Below are 26,900 nucleotides of genomic sequence, written 5' to 3' on the forward strand. Positions count from 1 at the left end.
GGATCTTAGAAAATTTCTGACCTTTTCGGTACTTAGAAAATTTCTGACGTTTTCGGTACTTAGAAAAATTCTGTCGATATCGGTACTTAGAAAACATTCAGAAGTTTTCGGTACTTAGAAAACATTCAGAAGTTTTCGGTACTTAGAAAATTTCTGCCTTTTTCGGTACTCTGAAAATTTCAGACGTTTTCGGTACTTAAAAAATTTCCGATGTTATCGGTACTTAGAAAATTTCTGCCTTTTTCGGTACTTTGAAAAGACTCAGAAGTTTTCGGTACATAGAAAATTTCTGACGTTTTCGGTACTTAGAAAAATTCTGCCGATTTCGGTACTAAGAAAATTCAGAAGTTTTCGGTACTTAGAAAAATTCTGATGACTTCGGATCTTAGAAACTTTCTGACCTTTTCGGACCTTAGAAAATTTCTGACGTTTTCGGTACTTAGAAAACATTCAGAAGTTTTCGGTACTTAGAAAATTTCTGCCTTTTTCGGTACTTAGAAAATTTCTGACCTTTTCGGTACTTAGAAAATATCTGACGTTTTCGGTACTTAGAAAATTTCCGATGTTCTCGGTACTTAGAAAATTTCTGCCTTTTTCGGTACTTAGAAAACATTCCGAAGATTTCGGTACTTAGAAAATTTCTGCCTTTTTCGGTACTTAGAAAATTTCTGACCTTTTCGGTACTTAGGAAATATCTGACGTTTTCGGTACTCAGAAATATTCTGTCGATTTCGGTACTTAGAAAACATTCAGAAGTCTTCGGTACTTAGAAAATTTCTGACGTTTTCGGTACTTAGAAAAATTCTGATGATTTCGGTACATAGAAAAATTCTGACGATTTCGGTACTTAGAAAAATTCTGCCGATTTCGGAACTTAGAAAATTCTGCCGATTTCGGTACTTAGAAACATTCTGTTGATTTTGGTACTTAGAAAAATTCTGTCGATTTCTGTACTTAGAAAAATTCTGTTGATTTCGGTACTTAGAAAATTTCTGCCTTTTTCGGTACTTTGAAAAGACTCAGAAGTTTTCGGTACTTAGAAAATTTCTGACGTTTTCGGTACTTAGAAAAATTCTGCCGATTTCGGTACTTTGAAAAATTCTGCCTTTTTTGGTACTTTGAAAAGACTCAGAAGTTTTCGGTACTTAGAAAATTTCAGACGATTTCGGTACTTAGAAAAATTCTGATGATTTTGGATCTTAGAAAATTTCTGACCTTTTCGGTACTTAGAAAATTTCTGACGTTTTCGGTACTTAGAAAATCTCTGTCGATATCGGTACTTAGAAAACATTCAGAAGTTTTCGGTACTTAGAAAATTTCTGCCTTTTTCGGTACTCTGAAAATTTCAGACGTTTTCGGTACTTAAAAAATTTCCGATGTTATCGGTACTTAGAAAATTTCTGCCTTTTTCGGTACTTTGAAAAGACTCAGAAGTTTTCGGTACATAGAAAATTTCTGACGTTTTCGGTACTTAGAAAAATTCTGCCGATTTCGGTACTAAGAAAATTCAGACGATTTCGGTACTTAGAAAATTTCTGACGTTTTCGGTACTTAGAAAAATTCTTACGATTTCGATACTTATTAAACATTCAGAAGTTTTCGGTACTTAGAAAAATTCTGATGACTTCGGATCTTAGAAAATTTCTGACCTTTTCGGACCTTAGAAAATTTCTGACGTTTTCGGTACTTAGAAAACATTCAGAAGTTTTCGGTACTTAGAAAATATCTGACGTTTTCGGTACTTAGAAAATTTCCGATGTTCTCGGTACTTAGAAAATTTCTGCCTTTTTCGGTACTTAGAAAACATTCCGAAGATTTCGGTACTTAGAAAATTTCTGCCTTTTTCGGTACTTAGAAAATTTCTGACCTTTTCGGTACTTAGAAAATATCTGACGTTTTCGGTACTCAGAAATATTCTGTCGATTTCGGTACTTAGAAAACATTCAGAAGTCTTCGGTACTTAGAAAATTTCTGACGTTTTCGGTACTTAGAAAAATTCTGATGATTTCGGTACATAGAAAAATTCTGACGATTTCGGTACTTAGAAAAATTCTGCCGATTTCGGTACTTAGAAAATTCTGCCGATTTCGGTACTTAGAAACATTCTGTTGATTTCGGTACATAGAGAAAATTCTGACGATTTCGGTACTTAGAAAAATTCTGCCGATTTCGGTACTTAGAAAATTCTGCCGATTTCGGTACTTAGAAACATTCTGTTGATTTTGGTACTTAGAAAAATTCTGTCGATTTCTGTACTTAGAAAAATTCTGTTGATTTCGGTACTTAGAAAATTTCTGCCTTTTTTGGTACTTTGAAAAGACTCAGAAGTTTTCGGTACTTAGAAAATTTCTGACGTTTTCGGTACTTAGAAAAATTCTGCCGATTTCGGTACTTTGAAAAATTCTGCCTTTTTCGGTACTTTGAAAAGACTCAGAAGTTTTCGGTACTTAGAAAATTTCTGACGATTTCGGTACTTAGAAAAATTCTGACGTTTTCGGTACTTAGAAAAATTCTGTCGATATCGGTACTTAGAAAACATTCAGAAGTTTTCGGTACTTAGAAAATTTCTGCCTTTTTCGGTACTCTGAAAATTTCAGACGTTTTCGGTACTTAAAAAATTTCCGATGTTATCGGTACTTAGAAAAGTTCTGCCTTTTTCGGTACTTTGAAAAGACTCAGAAGTTTTCGGTACATAGAAAATTTCTGACGTTTTCGGTACTTAGAAAAATTCTGCCGATTTCGGTACTTAGAAAATTCGGACGATTTCGGTTTTTAGAAAATTTCTGACGTTTTCGGTACTTAGAAAAATTCTTACGATTTCGATACTTATTAAACATTCAGAAGTTTTCGGTACTTAGAAAAATTCTGATGACTTCGGATCTTAGAAAATTTCTGACCTTTTCGGACCTTAGAAAATTTCTGACGTTTTCGGTACTTAGAAAATTTCCGATGTTCTCGGTACTTAGAAAATTTCTGCCTTTTTCGGTACTTAGAAAACATTCCGAAGATTTCGGTACTTAGAAAATTTCTGCCTTTTTCGGTACTTAGAAAATTTCTGACTTTTTCGGTACTTAGAAAATATCTGACGTTTTCGGTACTCAGAAATATTCTGTCGATTTCGGTACTTAGAAAACATTCAGAAGTCTTCGGTACTTAGAAAATTTCTGACGTTTTCGGTACTTAGAAAAATTGTGATGATTTCGGTACATAGAAAAATTCTGCCGATTTCGGTACTTAGAAAAATTCTGCCGATTTCGGTACTTAGAAAATTCTGCCGATTTCGGTACTTAGAAACATTCTGTTGATTTTGGTACTTAGAAAAATTCTGTCGATTTCTGTACTTAGAAAAATTCTGTTGATTTCGGTACTTAGAAAATTTCTGCCTTTTTTGGTACTTTGAAAAGACTCAGAAGTTTTCGGTACTTAGAAAATTTCTGACGATTTCGGTACTTAGAAAAATTCTGATGATTTTGGATCTTAGAAAATTTCTGACCTTTTCGGTACTTAGAAAATTTCTGACGTTTTCGGTACTTAGAAAAATTCTGTCGATATCGGTACTTAGAAAACATTCAGAAGTTTTCGGTACTTAGAAAACATTCAGAAGTTTTCGGTACTTAGAAAATTTCTGCCTTTTTCGGTACTCTGAAAATTTCAGACGTTTTCGGTACTTAAAAAATTTCCGATGTTATCGGTACTTAGAAAATTTCTGCCTTTTTCGGTACTTTGAAAAGACTCAGAAGTTTTCGGTACATAGAAAATTTCTGACGTTTTCGGTACTTAGAAAAATTCTGCCGATTTCGGTACTAAGAAAATTCAGAAGTTTTCGGTACTTAGAAAAATTCTGATGACTTCGGATCTTAGAAACTTTCTGACCTTTTCGGACCTTAGAAAATTTCTGACGTTTTCGGTACTTAGAAAACATTCAGAAGTTTTCGGTACTTAGAAAATTTCTGCCTTTTTCGGTACTTAGAAAATTTCTGACCTTTTCGGTACTTAGAAAATATCTGACGTTTTCGGTACTTAGAAAATTTCCGATGTTCTCGGTACTTAGAAAATTTCTGCCTTTTTCGGTACTTAGAAAACATTCCGAAGATTTCGGTACTTAGAAAATTTCTGCCTTTTTCGGTACTTAGAAAATTTCTGACCTTTTCGGTACTTAGGAAATATCTGACGTTTTCGGTACTCAGAAATATTCTGTCGATTTCGGTACTTAGAAAACATTCAGAAGTCTTCGGTACTTAGAAAATTTCTGACGTTTTCGGTACTTAGAAAAATTCTGATGATTTCGGTACATAGAAAAATTCTGACGATTTCGGTACTTAGAAAAATTCTGCCGATTTCGGAACTTAGAAAATTCTGCCGATTTCGGTACTTAGAAACATTCTGTTGATTTTGGTACTTAGAAAAATTCTGTCGATTTCTGTACTTAGAAAAATTCTGTTGATTTCGGTACTTAGAAAATTTCTGCCTTTTTCGGTACTTTGAAAAGACTCAGAAGTTTTCGGTACTTAGAAAATTTCTGACGTTTTCGGTACTTAGAAAAATTCTGCCGATTTCGGTACTTTGAAAAATTCTGCCTTTTTTGGTACTTTGAAAAGACTCAGAAGTTTTCGGTACTTAGAAAATTTCAGACGATTTCGGTACTTAGAAAAATTCTGATGATTTTGGATCTTAGAAAATTTCTGACCTTTTCGGTACTTAGAAAATTTCTGACGTTTTCGGTACTTAGAAAATCTCTGTCGATATCGGTACTTAGAAAACATTCAGAAGTTTTCGGTACTTAGAAAATTTCTGCCTTTTTCGGTACTCTGAAAATTTCAGACGTTTTCGGTACTTAAAAAATTTCCGATGTTATCGGTACTTAGAAAATTTCTGCCTTTTTCGGTACTTTGAAAAGACTCAGAAGTTTTCGGTACATAGAAAATTTCTGACGTTTTCGGTACTTAGAAAAATTCTGCCGATTTCGGTACTAAGAAAATTCAGACGATTTCGGTACTTAGAAAATTTCTGACGTTTTCGGTACTTAGAAAAATTCTTACGATTTCGATACTTATTAAACATTCAGAAGTTTTCGGTACTTAGAAAAATTCTGATGACTTCGGATCTTAGAAAATTTCTGACCTTTTCGGACCTTAGAAAATTTCTGACGTTTTCGGTACTTAGAAAACATTCAGAAGTTTTCGGTACTTAGAAAATATCTGACGTTTTCGGTACTTAGAAAATTTCCGATGTTCTCGGTACTTAGAAAATTTCTGCCTTTTTCGGTACTTAGAAAACATTCCGAAGATTTCGGTACTTAGAAAATTTCTGCCTTTTTCGGTACTTAGAAAATTTCTGACCTTTTCGGTACTTAGAAAATATCTGACGTTTTCGGTACTCAGAAATATTCTGTCGATTTCGGTACTTAGAAAACATTCAGAAGTCTTCGGTACTTAGAAAATTTCTGACGTTTTCGGTACTTAGAAAAATTCTGATGATTTCGGTACATAGAAAAATTCTGACGATTTCGGTACTTAGAAAAATTCTGCCGATTTCGGTACTTAGAAAATTCTGCCGATTTCGGTACTTAGAAACATTCTGTTGATTTTGGTACTTAGAAAAATTCTGTCGATTTCTGTACTTAGAAAAATTCTGTTGATTTCGGTACTTAGAAAATTTCTGCCTTTTTCGGTACTTTGAAAAGACTCAGAAGTTTTCGGTACTTAGAAAATTTCTGACGTTTTCGGTACTTAGAAAAATTCTGCCGATTTCGGTACTTTGAAAAATTCTGCCTTTTCTGGTACTTTGAAAAGACTCAGAAGTTTTCGGTACTTAGAAAATTTCTGACGATTTCGGTACTTAGAAAAATTCTGATGATTTTAGATCTTAGAAAATTTCTGACGTTTTCGGTACTTAGAAAATTTCCGATGTTCTCGGTACTTAGAAAATTTCTGCCTTTTTCGGTACTTAGAAAACATTCCGAAGATTTCGGTACTTAGAAAATTTCTGCCTTTTTCGGTACTTAGAAAATTTCTGACCTTTTCGGTACTTAGAAAATATCTGACGTTTTCGGTACTCAGAAATATTCTGTCGATTTCGGTACTTAGAAAACATTCAGAAGTCTTCGGTACTTAGAAAATTTCTGACGTTTTCGGTACTTAGAAAAATTCTGATGATTTCGGTACATTGAGAAAATTCTGACGATTTCGGTACTTAGAAAAATTCTGCCGATTTCGGTACTTAGAAAATTCTGCCGATTTCGGTACTTAGAAACATTCTGTTGATTTCGGTACATAGAGAAAATTCTGACGATTTCGGTACTTAGAAAAATTCTGCCGATTTCGGTACTTAGAAAATTCTGCCGATTTCGGTACTTAGAAACATTCTGTTGATTTTGGTACTTAGAAAAATTCTGTCGATTTCTGTACTTAGAAAAATTCTGTTGATTTCGGTACTTAGAAAATTTCTGCCTTTTTTGGTACTTTGAAAAGACTCAGAAGTTTTCGGTACTTAGAAAATTTCTGACGTTTTCGGTACTTAGAAAAATTCTGCCGATTTCGGTACTTTGAAAAATTCTGCATTTTTCGGTACTTTGAAAAGACTCAGAAGTTTTCGGTACTTAGAAAATTTCTGACGATTTCGGTACTTAGAAAAATTCTGACGTTTTCTGTACTTAGAAAAATTCTGTCGATATCGGTACTTAGAAAACATTCAGAAGTTTTCGGTACTTAGAAAATTTCTGCCTTTTTCGGTACTCTGAAAATTTCAGACGTTTTCGGTACTTAAAAAATTTCCGATGTTATCGGTACTTAGAAAAGTTCTGCCTTTTTCGGTACTTTGAAAAGACTCAGAAGTTTTCGGTACATAGAAAATTTCTGACGTTTTCGGTACTAAGAAAAATTCTGCCGATTTCGGTACTTAGAAAATTCGGACGATTTCGGTTTTTAGAAAATTTCTGACGTTTTCGGTACTTAGAAAAATTCTTACGATTTCGATACTTATTAAACATTCAGAAGTTTTCGGTACTTAGAAAAATTCTGATGACTTCGGATCTTAGAAAATTTCTGACCTTTTCGGACCTTAGAAAATTTCTGACGTTTTCGGTACTTAGAAAATTTCCGATGTTCTCGGTACTTAGAAAATTTCTGCCTTTTTCGGTACTTAGAAAACATTCCGAAGATTTCGGTACTTAGAAAATTTCTGCCTTTTTCGGTACTTAGAAAATTTCTGACTTTTTCGGTACTTAGAAAATATCTGACGTTTTCGGTACTCAGAAATATTCTGTCGATTTCGGTACTTAGAAAACATTCAGAAGTCTTCGGTACTTAGAAAATTTCTGACGTTTTCGGTACTTAGAAAAATTGTGATGATTTCGGTACATAGAAAAATTCTGCCGATTTCGGTACTTAGAATAATTCTGCCGATTTCGGTACTTAGAAAATTCTGCCGATTTCGGTACTTAGAAACATTCTGTTGATTTTGGTACTTAGAAAAATTCTGTCGATTTCTGTACTTAGAAAAATTCTGTTGATTTCGGTACTTAGAAAATTTCTGCCTTTTTTGGTACTTTGAAAAGACTCAGAAGTTTTCGGTACTTAGAAAATTTCTGACGATTTCGGTACTTAGAAAAATTCTGATGATTTTGGATCTTAGAAAATTTCTGACCTTTTCGGTACTTAGAAAATTTCTGACGTTTTCGGTACTTAGAAAAATTCTGTCGATATCGGTACTTAGAAAACATTCAGAAGTTTTCGGTACTTAGAAAACATTCAGAAGTTTTCGGTACTTAGAAAATTTCTGCCTTTTTCGGTACTCTGAAAATTTCAGACGTTTTCGGTACTTAAAAAATTTCCGATGTTATCGGTACTTAGAAAATTTCTGCCTTTTTCGGTACTTTGAAAAGACTCAGAAGTTTTCGGTACATAGAAAATTTCTGACGTTTTCGGTACTTAGAAAAATTCTGCCGATTTCGGTACTAAGAAAATTCAGAAGTTTTCGGTACTTAGAAAAATTCTGATGACTTCGGATCTTAGAAACTTTCTGACCTTTTCGGACCTTAGAAAATTTCTGACGTTTTCGGTACTTAGAAAACATTCAGAAGTTTTCGGTACTTAGAAAATTTCTGCCTTTTTCGGTACTTAGAAAATTTCTGACCTTTTCGGTACTTAGAAAATATCTGACGTTTTCGGTACTTAGAAAATTTCCGATGTTCTCGGTACTTAGAAAATTTCTGCCTTTTTCGGTACTTAGAAAACATTCCGAAGATTTCGGTACTTAGAAAATTTCTGCCTTTTTCGGTACTTAGAAAATTTCTGACCTTTTCGGTACTTAGGAAATATCTGACGTTTTCGGTACTCAGAAATATTCTGTCGATTTCGGTACTTAGAAAACATTCAGAAGTCTTCGGTACTTAGAAAATTTCTGACGTTTTCGGTACTTAGAAAAATTCTGATGATTTCGGTACATAGAAAAATTCTGACGATTTCGGTACTTAGAAAAATTCTGCCGATTTCGGAACTTAGAAAATTCTGCCGATTTCGGTACTTAGAAACATTCTGTTGATTTTGGTACTTAGAAAAATTCTGTCGATTTCTGTACTTAGAAAAATTCTGTTGATTTCGGTACTTAGAAAATTTCTGCCTTTTTCGGTACTTTGAAAAGACTCAGAAGTTTTCGGTACTTAGAAAATTTCTGACGTTTTCGGTACTTAGAAAAATTCTGCCGATTTCGGTACTTTGAAAAATTCTGCCTTTTTTGGTACTTTGAAAAGACTCAGAAGTTTTCGGTACTTAGAAAATTTCAGACGATTTCGGTACTTAGAAAAATTCTGATGATTTTGGATCTTAGAAAATTTCTGACCTTTTCGGTACTTAGAAAATTTCTGACGTTTTCGGTACTTAGAAAATCTCTGTCGATATCGGTACTTAGAAAACATTCAGAAGTTTTCGGTACTTAGAAAATTTCTGCCTTTTTCGGTACTCTGAAAATTTCAGACGTTTTCGGTACTTAAAAAATTTCCGATGTTATCGGTACTTAGAAAATTTCTGCCTTTTTCGGTACTTTGAAAAGACTCAGAAGTTTTCGGTACATAGAAAATTTCTGACGTTTTCGGTACTTAGAAAAATTCTGCCGATTTCGGTACTAAGAAAATTCAGACGATTTCGGTACTTAGAAAATTTCTGACGTTTTCGGTACTTAGAAAAATTCTTACGATTTCGATACTTATTAAACATTCAGAAGTTTTCGGTACTTAGAAAAATTCTGATGACTTCGGATCTTAGAAAATTTCTGACCTTTTCGGACCTTAGAAAATTTCTGACGTTTTCGGTACTTAGAAAACATTCAGAAGTTTTCGGTACTTAGAAAATATCTGACGTTTTCGGTACTTAGAAAATTTCCGATGTTCTCGGTACTTAGAAAATTTCTGCCTTTTTCGGTACTTAGAAAACATTCCGAAGATTTCGGTACTTAGAAAATTTCTGCCTTTTTCGGTACTTAGAAAATTTCTGACCTTTTCGGTACTTAGAAAATATCTGACGTTTTCGGTACTCAGAAATATTCTGTCGATTTCGGTACTTAGAAAACATTCAGAAGTCTTCGGTACTTAGAAAATTTCTGACGTTTTCGGTACTTAGAAAAATTCTGATGATTTCGGTACATAGAAAAATTCTGACGATTTCGGTACTTAGAAAAATTCTGCCGATTTCGGTACTTAGAAAATTCTGCCGATTTCGGTACTTAGAAACATTCTGTTGATTTTGGTACTTAGAAAAATTCTGTCGATTTCTGTACTTAGAAAAATTCTGTGATTTCGGTACTTAGAAAATTTCTGCCTTTTTCGGTACTTTGAAAAGACTCAGAAGTTTTCGGTACTTAGAAAATTTCTGACGTTTTCGGTACTTAGAAAAATTCTGATGATTTTAGATCTTAGAAAATTTCTGACGTTTTCGGTACTTAGAAAATTTCCGATGTTCTCGGTACTTAGAAAATTTCTGCCTTTTTCGGTACTTAGAAAACATTCCGAAGATTTCGGTACTTAGAAAATTTCTGCCTTTTTCGGTACTTAGAAATTTCTGACCTTTTCGGTACTTAGAAAATATCTGACGTTTTCGGTACTCAGAAATATTCTGTCGATTTCGGTACTTAGAAAACATTCAGAAGTCTTCGGTACTTAGAAAATTTCTGACGTTTTCGGTACTTAGAAAAATTCTGATGATTTCGGTACATTGAGAAAATTCTGACGATTTCGGTACTTAGAAAAATTCTGCCGATTTCGGTACTTAGAAAATTCTGCCGATTTCGGTACTTAGAAACATTCTGTTGATTTCGGTACATAGAGAAAATTCTGACGATTTCGGTACTTAGAAAAATTCTGCCGATTTCGGTACTTAGAAAATTCTGCCGATTTCGGTACTTAGAAACATTCTGTTGATTTTGGTACTTAGAAAAATTCTGTCGATTTCTGTACTTAGAAAAATTCTGTTGATTTCGGTACTTAGAAAATTTCTGCCTTTTTTGGTACTTTGAAAAGACTCAGAAGTTTTCGGTACTTAGAAAATTTCTGACGTTTTCGGTACTTAGAAAAATTCTGCCGATTTCGGTACTTTGAAAAATTCTGCATTTTTCGGTACTTTGAAAAGACTCAGAAGTTTTCGGTACTTAGAAAATTTCTGACGATTTCGGTACTTAGAAAAATTCTGACGTTTTCTGTACTTAGAAAAATTCTGTCGATATCGGTACTTAGAAAACATTCAGAAGTTTTCGGTACTTAGAAAATTTCTGCCTTTTTCGGTACTCTGAAAATTTCAGACGTTTTCGGTACTTAAAAAATTTCCGATGTTATCGGTACTTAGAAAAGTTCTGCCTTTTTCGGTACTTTGAAAAGACTCAGAAGTTTTCGGTACATAGAAAATTTCTGACGTTTTCGGTACTAAGAAAAATTCTGCCGATTTCGGTACTTAGAAAATTCGGACGATTTCGGTTTTTAGAAAATTTCTGACGTTTTCGGTACTTAGAAAAATTCTTACGATTTCGATACTTATTAAACATTCAGAAGTTTTCGGTACTTAGAAAAATTCTGATGACTTCGGATCTTAGAAAATTTCTGACCTTTTCGGACCTTAGAAAATTTCTGACGTTTTCGGTACTTAGAAAATTTCCGATGTTCTCGGTACTTAGAAAATTTCTGCCTTTTTCGGTACTTAGAAAACATTCCGAAGATTTCGGTACTTAGAAAATTTCTGCCTTTTTCGGTACTTAGAAAATTTCTGACTTTTTCGGTACTTAGAAAATATCTGACGTTTTCGGTACTCAGAAATATTCTGTCGATTTCGGTACTTAGAAAACATTCAGAAGTCTTCGGTACTTAGAAAATTTCTGACGTTTTCGGTACTTAGAAAAATTGTGATGATTTCGGTACATAGAAAAATTCTGCCGATTTCGGTACTTAGAAAAATTCTGCCGATTTCGGTACTTAGAAAATTCTGCCGATTTCGGTACTTAGAAACATTCTGTTGATTTTGGTACTTAGAAAAATTCTGTCGATTTCTGTACTTAGAAAAATTCTGTTGATTTCGGTACTTAGAAAATTTCTGCCTTTTTTGGTACTTTGAAAAGACTCAGAAGTTTTCGGTACTTAGAAAATTTCTGACGATTTCGGTACTTAGAAAAATTCTGATGATTTTGGATCTTAGAAAATTTCTGACCTTTTCGGTACTTAGAAAATTTCTGACGTTTTCGGTACTTAGAAAAATTCTGTCGATATCGGTACTTAGAAAACATTCAGAAGTTTTCGGTACTTAGAAAACATTCAGAAGTTTTCGGTACTTAGAAAATTTCTGCCTTTTTCGGTACTCTGAAAATTTCAGACGTTTTCGGTACTTAAAAAATTTCCGATGTTATCGGTACTTAGAAAATTTCTGCCTTTTTCGGTACTTTGAAAAATTCTGCCGATTTCGGAACTAAGAAAATTCAGAAGTTTTCGGTACTTAGAAAAATTCTGATGACTTCGGATCTTAGAAACTTTCTGACCTTTTCGGACCTTAGAAAATTTCTGACGTTTTCGGTACTTAGAAAACATTCAGAAGTTTTCGGTACTTAGAAAATTTCTGCCTTTTTCGGTACTTAGAAATTTCTGACCTTTTCGGTACTTAGAAAATATCTGACGTTTTCGGTACTTAGAAAATTTCCGATGTTCTCGGTACTTAGAAAATTTCTGCCTTTTTCGGTACTTAGAAAACATTCCGAAGATTTCGGTACTTAGAAAATTTCTGCCTTTTTCGGTACTTAGAAAATTTCTGACCTTTTCGGTACTTAGAAAATATCTGACGTTTTCGGTACTCAGAAATATTCTGTCGATTTCGGTACTTAGAAAACATTCAGAAGTCTTCGGTACTTAGAAAATTTCTGACGTTTTCGGTACTTAGAAAAATTCTGATGATTTCGGTACATAGAAAAATTCTGACGATTTCGGTACTTAGAAAAATTCTGCCGATTTCGGAACTTAGAAAATTCTGCCGATTTCGGTACTTAGAAACATTCTGTTGATTTTGGTACTTAGAAAAATTCTGTCGATTTCTGTACTTAGAAAAATTCTGTTGATTTCGGTACTTAGAAAATTTCTGCCTTTTTCGGTACTTTGAAAAGACTCAGAAGTTTTCGGTACTTAGAAAATTTCTGACGTTTTCGGTACTTAGAAAAATTCTGCCGATTTCGGTACTTTGAAAAATTCTGCCTTTTTTGGTACTTTGAAAAGACTCTGAAGTTTTCGGTACTTAGAAAATTTCAGACGATTTCGGTACTTAGAAAAATTCTGATGATTTTGGATCTTAGAAAATTTCTGACCTTTTCGGTACTTAGAAAATTTCTGACGTTTTCGGTACTTAGAAAATCTCTGTCGATATCGGTACTTAGAAAACATTCAGAAGTTTTCGGTACTTAGAAAATTTCTGCCTTTTTCGGTACTCTGAAAATTTCAGACGTTTTCGGTACTTAAAAAATTTCCGATGTTATCGGTACTTAGAAAATTTCTGCCTTTTTCGGTACTTTGAAAAGACTCAGAAGTTTTCGGTACATAGAAAATTTCTGACGTTTTCGGTACTTAGAAAAATTCTGCCGATTTCGGTACTAAGAAAATTCAGACGATTTCGGTACTTAGAAAATTTCTGACGTTTTCGGTACTTAGAAAAATTCTTACGATTTCGATACTTATTAAACATTCAGAAGTTTTCGGTACTTAGAAAAATTCTGATGACTTCGGATCTTAGAAAATTTCTGACCTTTTCGGACCTTAGAAAATTTCTGACGTTTTCGGTACTTAGAAAACATTCAGAAGTTTTCGGTACTTAGAAAATTTCTGCCTTTTTCGGTACTTAGAAAATTTCTGACCTTTTCGGTACTTAGAAAATATCTGACGTTTTCGGTACTTAGAAAATTTCCGATGTTCTCGGTACTTAGAAAATTTCTGCCTTTTTCGGTACTTAGAAAACATTCCGAAGATTTCGGTACTTAGAAAATTTCTGCCTTTTTCGGTACTTAGAAAATTTCTGACCTTTTCGGTACTTAGAAAATATCTGACGTTTTCGGTACTCAGAAATATTCTGTCGATTTCGGTACTTAGAAAACATTCAGAAGTCTTCGGTACTTAGAAAATTTCTGACGTTTTCGGTACTTAGAAAAATTCTGATGATTTCGGTACATAGAGAAAATTCTGACGATTTCGGAACTTAGAAAAATTCTGCCGATTTCGGTACTTAGAAAATTCTGCCGATTTCGGTACTTAGAAACATTCTGTTGATTTTGGTACTTAGAAAAATTCTGTCGATTTCTGTACTTAGAAAAATTCTGTTGATTTCGGTACTTAGAAAATTTCTGCCTTTTTTGGTACTTTGAAAAGACTCAGAAGTTTTCGGTACTTAGAAAATTTCTGACGTTTTCGGTACTTAGAAAAATTCTGCCGATTTCGGTACTTTGAAAAATTCTGCCTTTTTCGGTACTTTGAAAAAACTCAGAAGTTTTCGGTACTTAGAAAATTTCTGACGATTTCGATACTTAGAAAAATTCTGTCGATATCGGTACTTAGAAAACATTCAGAAGTTTTCGGTACTTAGAAAATTTCTGCCTTTTTCGGTACTCTGAAAATTTCAGACGTTTTCGGTACTTAAAAAATTTCCGATGTTATCGGTACTTAGAAAAGTTCTGCCTTTTTCGGTACTTTGAAAAGACTCAGAAGTTTTCGGTACATAGAAAATTTCTGACGTTTTCGGTACTTAGAAAAATTCTGCCGATTTCGGTACTTAGAAAATTCGGACGATTTCGGTACTTAGAAAATTTCTGACGTTTTCGGTACTTAGAAAAATTCTTACGATTTCGATACTTATTAAACATTCAGAAGTTTTCGGTACTTAGAAAAATTCTGATGACTTCGGATCTTAGAAAATTTCTGACCTTTTCGGACCTTAGAAAATTTCTGACGTTTTCGGTACTTAGAAAATTTCCGATGTTCTCGGTACTTAGAAAATTTCTGCCTTTTTCGGTACTTAGAAAACATTCCGAAGATTTCGGTACTTAGAAAATTTCTGCCTTTTTCGGTACTTAGAAAATTTCTGCCTTTTTCGGTACTTAGAAAATTTCTGACGTTTTCGGTACTTAGAAAAATTGTGATGATTTCGGTACATAGAAAAATTCTGCCGATTTCGGTACTTAGAAAAATTCTGCCGATTTCGGTACTTAGAAAATTCTGCCGATTTCGGTACTTAGAAACATTCTGTTGATTTTGGTACTTAGAAAAATTCTGTCGATTTCTGTACTTAGAAAAATTCTGTTGATTTCGGTACTTAGAAAATTTCTGCCTTTTTTGGTACTTTGAAAAGACTCAGAAGTTTTCGGTACTTAGAAAATTTCTGACGATTTCGGTACTTAGAAAAATTCTGATGATTTTGGATCTTAGAAAATTTCTGACCTTTTCGGTACTTAGAAAATTTCTGACGTTTTCGGTACTTAGAAAAATTCTGTCGATATCGGTACTTAGAAAACATTCAGAAGTTTTCGGTACTTAGAAAATTTCTGCCTTTTTCGGTACTCTGAAAATTTCAGACGTTTTCGGTACTTAAAAAATTTCCGATGTTATCGGTACTTAGAAAATTTCTGCCTTTTTCGGTACTTTGAAAAGACTCAGAAGTTTTCGGTACATAGAAAATTTCTGACGTTTTCGGTACTTAGAAAAATTCTGCCGATTTCGGTACTAAGAAAATTCAGAAGTTTTCGGTACTTAGAAAAATTCTGATGACTTCGGATCTTAGAAAATTTCTGACCTTTTCGGACCTTAGAAAATTTCTGACGTTTTCGGTACTTAGAAAACATTCAGAAGTTTTCGGTACTTAGAAAATTTCTGCCTTTTTCGGTACTTAGAAAATTTCTGACCTTTTCGGTACTTAGAAAATATCTGACGTTTTCGGTACTTAGAAAATTTCTGACGTTTTCGGTACTTAGAAAACATTCAGAAGTTTTCGGTACTTAGAAAATTTCTGCCTTTTTCGGTACTTAGAAAATTTCTGACCTTTTCGGTACTTAGAAAATATCTGACGTTTTCGGTACTCAGAAATATTCTGTCGATTTCGGTACTTAGAAAACATTCAGAAGTCTTCGGTACTTAGAAAATTTCTGACGTTTTTGGTACTTAGAAAAATTCTGATGATTTCGGTACATAGAAAAATTCTGACGATTTCGGTACTTAGAAAAATTCTGCCGATTTCGGAACTTAGAAAATTCTGCCGATTTCGGTACTTAGAAACATTCTGTTGATTTTGGTACTTAGAAAAATTCTGTCGATTTCTGTACTTAGAAAAATTCTGTTGATTTCGGTACTTAGAAAATTTCTGCCTTTTTCGGTACTTTGAAAAGACTCAGAAGTTTTCGGTACTTAGAAAATTTCTGACGTTTTCGGTACTTAGAAAAATTCTGCCGATTTCGGTACTTTGAAAAATTCTGCCTTTTTTGGTACTTTGAAAAGACTCAGAAGTTTTCGGTACTTAGAAAATTTCAGACGATTTCGGTACTTAGAAAAATTCTGATGATTTTGGATCTTAGAAAATTTCTGACCTTTTCGGTACTTAGAAAATTTCTGACGTTTTCGGTACTTAGAAAAATTCTGTCGATTTCGGTACTTAGAAAACATTCAGAAGTTTTCGGTACTTAGAAAATTTCTGCCTTTTTCGGTACTCTGAAAATTTCAGACGTTTTCGGTACTTAAAAAATTTCCGATGTTATCGGTACTTAGAAAATTTCTGCCTTTTTCGGTACTTTGAAAAGACTCAGAAGTTTTCGGTACTTAGAAAATTTCTGACGATTTCGGTACTTAGAAAAATTCTGATGATTTTAGATCTTAGAAAATTTCTGACGTTTTCGGTACTTAGAAAAATTCTGTCGATATCGGTACTTAGAAAACATTCAGAAGTTTTCGGTACTTAGAAAATTTCTGCCTTTTTCGGTACTCTGAAAATTTCAGACGTTTTCGGTACTTAAAAAATTTCCGATGTTATCGGTACTTAGAAAATTTCTGCCTTTTTCTGTACTTTGAAAAGACTCAGAAGTTTTCGGTACATAGAAAATTTCTGACGTTTTCAGTACTTAGAAAAATTCTGCCGATTTCGGTACTTAGAAAATTCGGACGATTTCGGTACTTAGAAAATTTCTGACGTTTTCGGTACTTAGAAAAATTCTTACGATTTCGATACTTATTAAACATTCAGAAGTTTTCGGTACTTAGAAAAATTCTGATGACTTCGGATCTTAGAAAATTTCTGACCTTTTCGGACCTTAGAAAATTTCTGACGTTTTCGGTACTTAGAAAACATTCAGAAGTTTTCGGTACTTAGAAAATTTCTGCCTTTTTCGGTACTTAGAAAATTTCTGACCTTTTCGGTACTTAGAAAATATCTGACGTTTTCGGTACTTAGAAAATTTCCGATGTTCTCGGTACTTAGAAAATTTCTGCCTTTTTCGGTACTTAGAAAACATTCCGAAGATTTCGGTACTTAGAAAATTTCTGCCTTTTTCGGTACTTAGAAAATTTCTGACCTTTTCGGTACTTAGAAAATATCTGACGTTTTCGGTACTCAGAAATATTCTGTCGATTTCGGTACTTAGAAAACATTCAGAAGTCTTCGGTACTTAGAAAATTTCTGACGTTTTCGGTACTTAGAAAAATTCTGATGATTTCGGTACATAGAGAAAATTCTGACGATTTCGGAACTTAGAAAAATTCTGCCGATTTCGGTACTTAGAAAATTCTGCCGATTTCGGTACTTAGAAACATTCTGTTGATTTTGGTACTTAGAAAAATTCTGTCGATTTCTGTACTTAGAAAAATTCTGTTGATTTCGGTACTTAGAAAATTTCTGCCTTTTTTGGTACTTTGAAAAGACTCAGAAGTTTTCGGTACTTAGAAAATTTCTGACGTTTTCGGTACTTAGAAAAATTCTGCCGATTTCGGTACTTTGAAAAATTCTGCCTTTTTCGGTACTTTGAAAAAACTCAGAAGTTTTCGGTACTTAGAAAATTTCTGACGATTTCGATACTTAGAAAAATTCTGTCGATATCGGTACTTAGAAAACATTCAGAAGTTTTCGGTACTTAGAAAATTTCTGCCTTTTTCGGTACTCTGAAAATTTCAGACGTTTTCGGTACTTAAAAAATTTCCGATGTTATCGGTACTTAGAAAAGTTCTGCCTTTTTCGGTACTTTGAAAAGACTCAGAAGTTTTCGGTACATAGAAAATTTCTGACGTTTTCGGTACTTAGAAAAATTCTGCCGATTTCGGTACTTAGAAAATTCGGACGATTTCGGTACTTAGAAAATTTCTGACGTTTTCGGTACTTAGAAAAATTCTTACGATTTCGATACTTATTAAACATTCAGAAGTTTTCGGTACTTAGAAAAATTCTGATGACTTCGGATCTTAGAAAATTTCTGACCTTTTCGGACCTTAGAAAATTTCTGACGTTTTCGGTACTTAGAAAATTTCCGATGTTCTCGGTACTTAGAAAATTTCTGCCTTTTTCGGTACTTAGAAAACATTCCGAAGATTTCGGTACTTAGAAAATTTCTGCCTTTTTCGGTACTTAGAAAATTTCTGCCTTTTTCGGTACTTAGAAAATTTCTGACGTTTTCGGTACTTAGAAAAATTGTGATGATTTCGGTACATAGAAAAATTCTGCCGATTTCGGTACTTAGAAAAATTCTGCCGATTTCGGTACTTAGAAAATTCTGCCGATTTCGGTACTTAGAAACATTCTGTTGATTTTGGTACTTAGAAAAATTCTGTCGATTTCTGTACTTAGAAAAATTCTGTTGATTTCGGTACTTAGAAAATTTCTGCCTTTTTTGGTACTTTGAAAAGACTCAGAAGTTTTCGGTACTTAGAAAATTTCTGACGATTTCGGTACTTAGAAAAATTCTGATGATTTTGGATCTTAGAAAATTTCTGACCTTTTCGGTACTTAGAAAATTTCTGACGTTTTCGGTACTTAGAAAAATTCTGTCGATATCGGTACTTAGAAAACATTCAGAAGTTTTCGGTACTTAGAAAATTTCTGCCTTTTTCGGTACTCTGAAAATTTCAGACGTTTTCGGTACTTAAAAAATTTCCGATGTTATCGGTACTTAGAAAATTTCTGCCTTTTTCGGTACTTTGAAAAGACTCAGAAGTTTTCGGTACATAGAAAATTTCTGACGTTTTCGGTACTTAGAAAAATTCTGCCGATTTCGGTACTAAGAAAATTCAGAAGTTTTCGGTACTTAGAAAAATTCTGATGACTTCGGATCTTAGAAAATTTCTGACCTTTTCGGACCTTAGAAAATTTCTGACGTTTTCGGTACTTAGAAAACATTCAGAAGTTTTCGGTACTTAGAAAATTTCTGCCTTTTTCGGTACTTAGAAAATTTCTGACCTTTTCGGTACTTAGAAAATATCTGACGTTTTCGGTACTTAGAAAATTTCTGACGTTTTCGGTACTTAGAAAACATTCAGAAGTTTTCGGTACTTAGAAAATTTCTGCCTTTTTCGGTACTTAGAAAATTTCTGACCTTTTCGGTACTTAGAAAATATCTGACGTTTTCGGTACTCAGAAATATTCTGTCGATTTCGGTACTTAGAAAACATTCAGAAGTCTTCGGTACTTAGAAAATTTCTGACGTTTTTGGTACTTAGAAAAATTCTGATGATTTCGGTACATAGAAAAATTCTGACGATTTCGGTACTTAGAAAAATTCTGCCGATTTCGGAACTTAGAAAATTCTGCCGATTTCGGTACTTAGAAACATTCTGTTGATTTTGGTACTTAGAAAAATTCTGTCGATTTCTGTACTTAGAAAAATTCTGTTGATTTCGGTACTTAGAAAATTTCTGCCTTTTTCGGTACTTTGAAAAGACTCAGAAGTTTTCGGTACTTAGAAAATTTCTGACGTTTTCGGTACTTAGAAAAATTCTGCCGATTTCGGTACTTTGAAAAATTCTGCCTTTTTTGGTACTTTGAAAAGACTCAGAAGTTTTCGGTACTTAGAAAATTTCAGACGATTTCGGTACTTAGAAAAATTCTGATGATTTTGGATCTTAGAAAATTTCTGACCTTTTCGGTACTTAGAAAATTTCTGACGTTTTCGGTACTTAGAAAAATTCTGTCGATTTCGGTACTTAGAAAACATTCAGAAGTTTTCGGTACTTAGAAAATTTCTGCCTTTTTCGGTACTCTGAAAATTTCAGACGTTTTCGGTACTTAAAAAATTTCCGATGTTATCGGTACTTAGAAAATTTCTGCCTTTTTCGGTACTTTGAAAAGACTCAGAAGTTTTCGGTACTTAGAAAATTTCTGACGATTTCGGTACTTAGAAAAATTCTGATGATTTTAGATCTTAGAAAATTTCTGACGTTTTCGGTACTTAGAAAAATTCTGTCGATATCGGTACTTAGAAAACATTCAGAAGTTTTCGGTACTTAGAAAATTTCTGCCTTTTTCGGTACTCTGAAAATTTCAGACGTTTTCGGTACTTAAAAAATTTCCGATGTTATCGGTACTTAGAAAATTTCTGCCTTTTTCTGTACTTTGAAAAGACTCAGAAGTTTTCGGTACATAGAAAATTTCTGACGTTTTCAGTACTTAGAAAAATTCTGCCGATTTCGGTACTTAGAAAATTCGGACGATTTCGGTACTTAGAAAATTTCTGACGTTTTCGGTACTTAGAAAAATTCTTACGATTTCGATACTTATTAAACATTCAGAAGTTTTCGGTACTTAGAAAAATTCTGATGACTTCGGATCTTAGAAAATTTCTGACCTTTTCGGACCTTAGAAAATTTCTGACGTTTTCGGTACTTAGAAAACATTCAGAAGTTTTCGGTACTTAGAAAATTTCTGACGTTTTCGGTACTTAGAAAAATTGTGATGATTTCGGTACATAGAAAAATTCTGCCGATTTCGGTACTTAGAAAAATTCTGCCGATTTCGGTACTTAGAAAATTCTGCCGATTTCGGTACTTAGAAACATTCTGTTGATTTTGGTACTTAGAAAAATTCTGTCGATTTCTGTACTTAGAAAAATTCTGTTGATTTCGGTACTTAGAAAATTTCTGCCTTTTTTGGTACTTTGAAAAGACTCAGAAGTTTTCGGTACTTAGAAAATTTCTGACGATTTCGGTACTTAGAAAAATTCTGATGATTTTGGATCTTAGAAAATTTCTGACCTTTTCGGTACTTAGAAAATTTCTGCCTTTTTCGGTACTTAGAAAACATTCCGAAGATTTCGGTACTTAGAAAATTTCTGCCTTTTTCGGTACTTAGAAAATTTCTGACCTTTTCGGTACTTTGAAAATATCTGACGTTTTCGGTACTCTGAAATATTCTGTCGATTTCGGTACTTAGAAAACATTCAGAAGTCTTCGGTACTTAGAAAATTTCTGACGTTTTCGGTACTTAGAAAAATTCTGATGATTTCGGTACATAGAAAAATTCTGACGATTTCGGTAGTTAGAAAAATTCTGCCGATTTCGGTACTTAGAAAATTCTGCCGATTTCGGTACTTAGAAACATTCTGTTGATTTTGGTACTTAGAAAAATTCTGTTGATTTCGGTTTTTAGAAAATTTCTGCCTTTTTCGGTACTTTGAAAAGACTCAGAAGTTTTCGGTACTTAGAAAAATTCTGTCGATATCGGTACTTAGAAAACATTCAGAAGTTTTCGGTACTTAGAAAATTTCTGCCTTTTTCGGTACTCTGAAAATTTCAGACGTTTTCGGTACTTAAAAAATTTCCGATGTTATCGGTACTTAGAAAATTTCTGCCTTTTTCGGTACTTTGAAAAGACTCAGAAGTTTTCGGTACATAGAAAATTTCTGACGTTTTCGGTACTTAGAAAAATTCTGCCGATTTCGGTACTAAGAAAATTCAGAAGTTTTCGGTACTTAGAAAAATTCTGATGACTTCGGATCTTAGAAAATTTCTGACCTTTTCGGACCTTAGAAAATTTCTGACGTTTTCGGTACTTAGAAAACATTCAGAAGTTTTCGGTACTTAGAAAATTTCTGCCTTTTTCGGTACTTAGAAAATTTCTGACCTTTTCGGTACTTAGAAAATATCTGACGTTTTCGGTACTTAGAAAATTTCTGACGTTTTCGGTACTTAGAAAACATTCAGAAGTTTTCGGTACTTAGAAAATTTCTGCCTTTTTCGGTACTTAGAAAATTTCTGACCTTTTCGGTACTTAGAAAATATCTGACGTTTTCGGTACTCAGAAATATTCTGTCGATTTCGGTACTCAGAAATATTCTGTCGATTTCGGTACTTAGAAAACATTCAGAAGTCTTCGGTACTTAGAAAATTTCTGACGTTTTCGGTACTTAGAAAAATTCTGATGATTTCGGTACATAGAAAAATTCTGACGATTTCGGTACTTAGAAAAATTCTGCCGATTTCGGTACTTAGAAAATTCTGCCGATTTCGGTACTTAGAAACATTCTGTTGATTTTGGTACTTAGAAAAATTCTGTCGATTTCTGTACTTAGAAAAATTCTGTTGATTTCGGTACTTAGAAAATTTCTGCCTTTTTCGGTACTTTGAAAAGACTCAGAAGTTTTCGGTACTTAGAAAATTTCTGACGTTTTCGGTACTTAGAAAAATTCTGCCGATTTCGGTACTTTGAAAAATTCTGCCTTTTCTGGTACTTTGAAAAGACTCAGAAGTTTTCGGTACTTAGAAAATTTCTGACGATTTCGGTACTTAGAAAAATTCTGATGATTTTAGATCTTAGAAAATTTCTGACGTTTTCGGTACTTAGAAAATTTCCGATGTTCTCGGTACTTAGAAAATTTCTGCCTTTTTCGGTACTTAGAAAACATTCCGAAGATTTCGGTACTTAGAAAATTTCTGCCTTTTTCGGTACTTAGAAAATTTCTGACCTTTTCGGTACTTAGAAAATATCTGACGTTTTCGGTACTCAGAAATATTCTGTCGATTTCGGTACTTAGAAAACATTCAGAAGTCTTCGGTACTTAGAAAATTTCTGACGTTTTCGGTACTTAGAAAAATTCTGATGATTTCGGTACATTGAGAAAATTCTGACGATTTCGGTACTTAGAAAAATTCTGCCGATTTCGGTACTTAGAAAATTCTGCCGATTTCGGTACTTAGAAACATTCTGTTGATTTCGGTACATAGAGAAAATTCTGACGATTTCGGTACTTAGAAAAATTCTGCCGATTTCGGTACTTAGAAAATTCTGCCGATTTCGGTACTTAGAAACATTCTGTTGATTTTGGTACTTAGAAAAATTCTGTCGATTTCTGTACTTAGAAAAATTCTGTTGATTTCGGTACTTAGAAAATTTCTGCCTTTTTTGGTACTTTGAAAAGACTCAGAAGTTTTCGGTACTTAGAAAATTTCTGACGTTTTCGGTACTTAGAAAAATTCTGCCGATTTCGGTACTTTGAAAAATTCTGCATTTTTCGGTACTTTGAAAAGACTCAGAAGTTTTCGGTACTTAGAAAATTTCTGACGATTTCGGTACTTAGAAAAATTCTGACGTTTTCTGTACTTAGAAAAATTCTGTCGATATCGGTACTTAGAAAACATTCAGAAGTTTTCGGTACTTAGAAAATTTCTGCCTTTTTCGGTACTCTGAAAATTTCAGACGTTTTCGGTACTTAAAAAATTTCCGATGTTATCGGTACTTAGAAAAGTTCTGCCTTTTTCGGTACTTTGAAAAGACTCAGAAGTTTTCGGTACATAGAAAATTTCTGACGTTTTCGGTACTAAGAAAAATTCTGCCGATTTCGGTACTTAGAAAATTCGGACGATTTCGGTTTTTAGAAAATTTCTGACGTTTTCGGTACTTAGAAAAATTCTTACGATTTCGATACTTATTAAACATTCAGAAGTTTTCGGTACTTAGAAAAATTCTGATGACTTCGGATCTTAGAAAATTTCTGACCTTTTCGGACCTTAGAAAATTTCTGACGTTTTCGGTACTTAGAAAATTTCCGATGTTCTCGGTACTTAGAAAATTTCTGCCTTTTTCGGTACTTAGAAAACATTCCGAAGATTTCGGTACTTAGAAAATTTCTGCCTTTTTCGGTACTTAGAAAATTTCTGACTTTTTCGGTACTTAGAAAATATCTGACGTTTTCGGTACTCAGAAATATTCTGTCGATTTCGGTACTTAGAAAACATTCAGAAGTCTTCGGTACTTAGAAAATTTCTGACGTTTTCGGTACTTAGAAAAATTGTGATGATTTCGGTACATAGAAAAATTCTGCCGATTTCGGTACTTAGAAAAATTCTGCCGATTTCGGTACTTAGAAAATTCTGCCGATTTCGGTACTTAGAAACATTCTGTTGATTTTGGTACTTAGAAAAATTCTGTCGATTTCTGTACTTAGAAAAATTCTGTTGATTTCGGTACTTAGAAAATTTCTGCCTTTTTTGGTACTTTGAAAAGACTCAGAAGTTTTCGGTACTTAGAAAATTTCTGACGATTTCGGTACTTAGAAAAATTCTGATGATTTTGGATCTTAGAAAATTTCTGACCTTTTCGGTACTTAGAAAATTTCTGACGTTTTCGGTACTTAGAAAAATTCTGTCGATATCGGTACTTAGAAAACATTCAGAAGTTTTCGGTACTTAGAAAACATTCAGAAGTTTTCGGTACTTAGAAAATTTCTGCCTTTTTCGGTACTCTGAAAATTTCAGACGTTTTCGGTACTTAAAAAATTTCCGATGTTATCGGTACTTAGAAAATTTCTGCCTTTTTCGGTACTTTGAAAAATTCTGCCGATTTCGGAACTAAGAAAATTCAGAAGTTTTCGGTACTTAGAAAAATTCTGATGACTTCGGATCTTAGAAACTTTCTGACCTTTTCGGACCTTAGAAAATTTCTGACGTTTTCGGTACTTAGAAAACATTCAGAAGTTTTCGGTACTTAGAAAATTTCTGCCTTTTTCGGTACTTAGAAAATTTCTGACCTTTTCGGTACTTAGAAAATATCTGACGTTTTCGGTACTTAGAAAATTTCCGATGTTCTCGGTACTTAGAAAATTTCTGCCTTTTTCGGTACTTAGAAAACATTCCGAAGATTTCGGTACTTAGAAAATTTCTGCCTTTTTCGGTACTTAGAAAATTTCTGACCTTTTCGGTACTTAGAAAATATCTGACGTTTTCGGTACTCAGAAATATTCTGTCGATTTCGGTACTTAGAAAACATTCAGAAGTCTTCGGTACTTAGAAAATTTCTGACGTTTTCGGTACTTAGAAAAATTCTGATGATTTCGGTACATAGAAAAATTCTGACGATTTCGGTACTTAGAAAAATTCTGCCGATTTCGGAACTTAGAAAATTCTGCCGATTTCGGTACTTAGAAACATTCTGTTGATTTTGGTACTTAGAAAAATTCTGTCGATTTCTGTACTTAGAAAAATTCTGTTGATTTCGGTACTTAGAAAATTTCTGCCTTTTTCGGTACTTTGAAAAGACTCAGAAGTTTTCGGTACTTAGAAAATTTCTGACGTTTTCGGTACTTAGAAAAATTCTGCCGATTTCGGTACTTTGAAAAATTCTGCCTTTTTTGGTACTTTGAAAAGACTCTGAAGTTTTCGGTACTTAGAAAATTTCAGACGATTTCGGTACTTAGAAAAATTCTGATGATTTTGGATCTTAGAAAATTTCTGACCTTTTCGGTACTTAGAAAATTTCTGACGTTTTCGGTACTTAGAAAATCTCTGTCGATATCGGTACTTAGAAAACATTCAGAAGTTTTCGGTACTTAGAAAATTTCTGCCTTTTTCGGTACTCTGAAAATTTCAGACGTTTTCGGTACTTAAAAAATTTCCGATGTTATCGGTACTTAGAAAATTTCTGCCTTTTTCGGTACTTTGAAAAGACTCAGAAGTTTTCGGTACATAGAAAATTTCTGACGTTTTCGGTACTTAGAAAAATTCTGCCGATTTCGGTACTAAGAAAATTCAGACGATTTCGGTACTTAGAAAATTTCTGACGTTTTCGGTACTTAGAAAAATTCTTACGATTTCGATACTTATTAAACATTCAGAAGTTTTCGGTACTTAGAAAAATTCTGATGACTTCGGATCTTAGAAAATTTCTGACCTTTTCGGACCTTAGAAAATTTCTGACGTTTTCGGTACTTAGAAAACATTCAGAAGTTTTCGGTACTTAGAAAATTTCTGCCTTTTTCGGTACTTAGAAAATTTCTGACCTTTTCGGTACTTAGAAAATATCTGACGTTTTCGGTACTTAGAAAATTTCCGATGTTCTCGGTACTTAGAAAATTTCTGCCTTTTTCGGTACTTAGAAAACATTCCGAAGATTTCGGTACTTAGAAAATTTCTGCCTTTTTCGGTACTTAGAAAATTTCTGACCTTTTCGGTACTTAGAAAATATCTGACGTTTTCGGTACTCAGAAATATTCTGTCGATTTCGGTACTTAGAAAACATTCAGAAGTCTTCGGTACTTAGAAAATTTCTGACGTTTTCGGTACTTAGAAAAATTCTGATGATTTCGGTACATAGAGAAAATTCTGACGATTTCGGAACTTAGAAAAATTCTGCCGATTTCGGTACTTAGAAAATTCTGCCGATTTCGGTACTTAGAAACATTCTGTTGATTTTGGTACTTAGAAAAATTCTGTCGATTTCTGTACTTAGAAAAATTCTGTTGATTTCGGTACTTAGAAAATTTCTGCCTTTTTTGGTACTTTGAAAAGACTCAGAAGTTTTCGGTACTTAGAAAATTTCTGACGTTTTCGGTACTTAGAAAAATTCTGCCGATTTCGGTACTTTGAAAAATTCTGCCTTTTTCGGTACTTTGAAAAAACTCAGAAGTTTTCGGTACTTAGAAAATTTCTGACGATTTCGGTACTTAGAAAAATTCTGTCGATATCGGTACTTAGAAAACATTCAGAAGTTTTCGGTACTTAGAAAATTTCTGCCTTTTTCGGTACTCTGAAAATTTCAGACGTTTTCGGTACTTAAAAAATTTCCGATGTTATCGGTACTTAGAAAAGTTCTGCCTTTTTCGGTACTTTGAAAAGACTCAGAAGTTTTCGGTACATAGAAAATTTCTGACGTTTTCGGTACTTAGAAAAATTCTGCCGATTTCGGTACTTAGAAAATTCGGACGATTTCGGTACTTAGAAAATTTCTGACGTTTTCGGTACTTAGAAAAATTCTTACGATTTCGATACTTATTAAACATTCAGAAGTTTTCGGTACTTAGAAAAATTCTGATGACTTCGGATCTTAGAAAATTTCTGACCTTTTCGGACCTTAGAAAATTTCTGACGTTTTCGGTACTTAGAAAATTTCCGATGTTCTCGGTACTTAGAAAATTTCTGCCTTTTTCGGTACTTAGAAAACATTCCG

Source organism: Parasteatoda tepidariorum, chromosome 3 (assembly GCF_982258835.1).
Source record: "Parasteatoda tepidariorum strain Cologne lab strain chromosome 3, Ptep-v5.0, whole genome shotgun sequence".
In the NCBI taxonomy this organism is placed as follows: domain Eukaryota; kingdom Metazoa; phylum Arthropoda; class Arachnida; order Araneae; family Theridiidae; genus Parasteatoda; species Parasteatoda tepidariorum.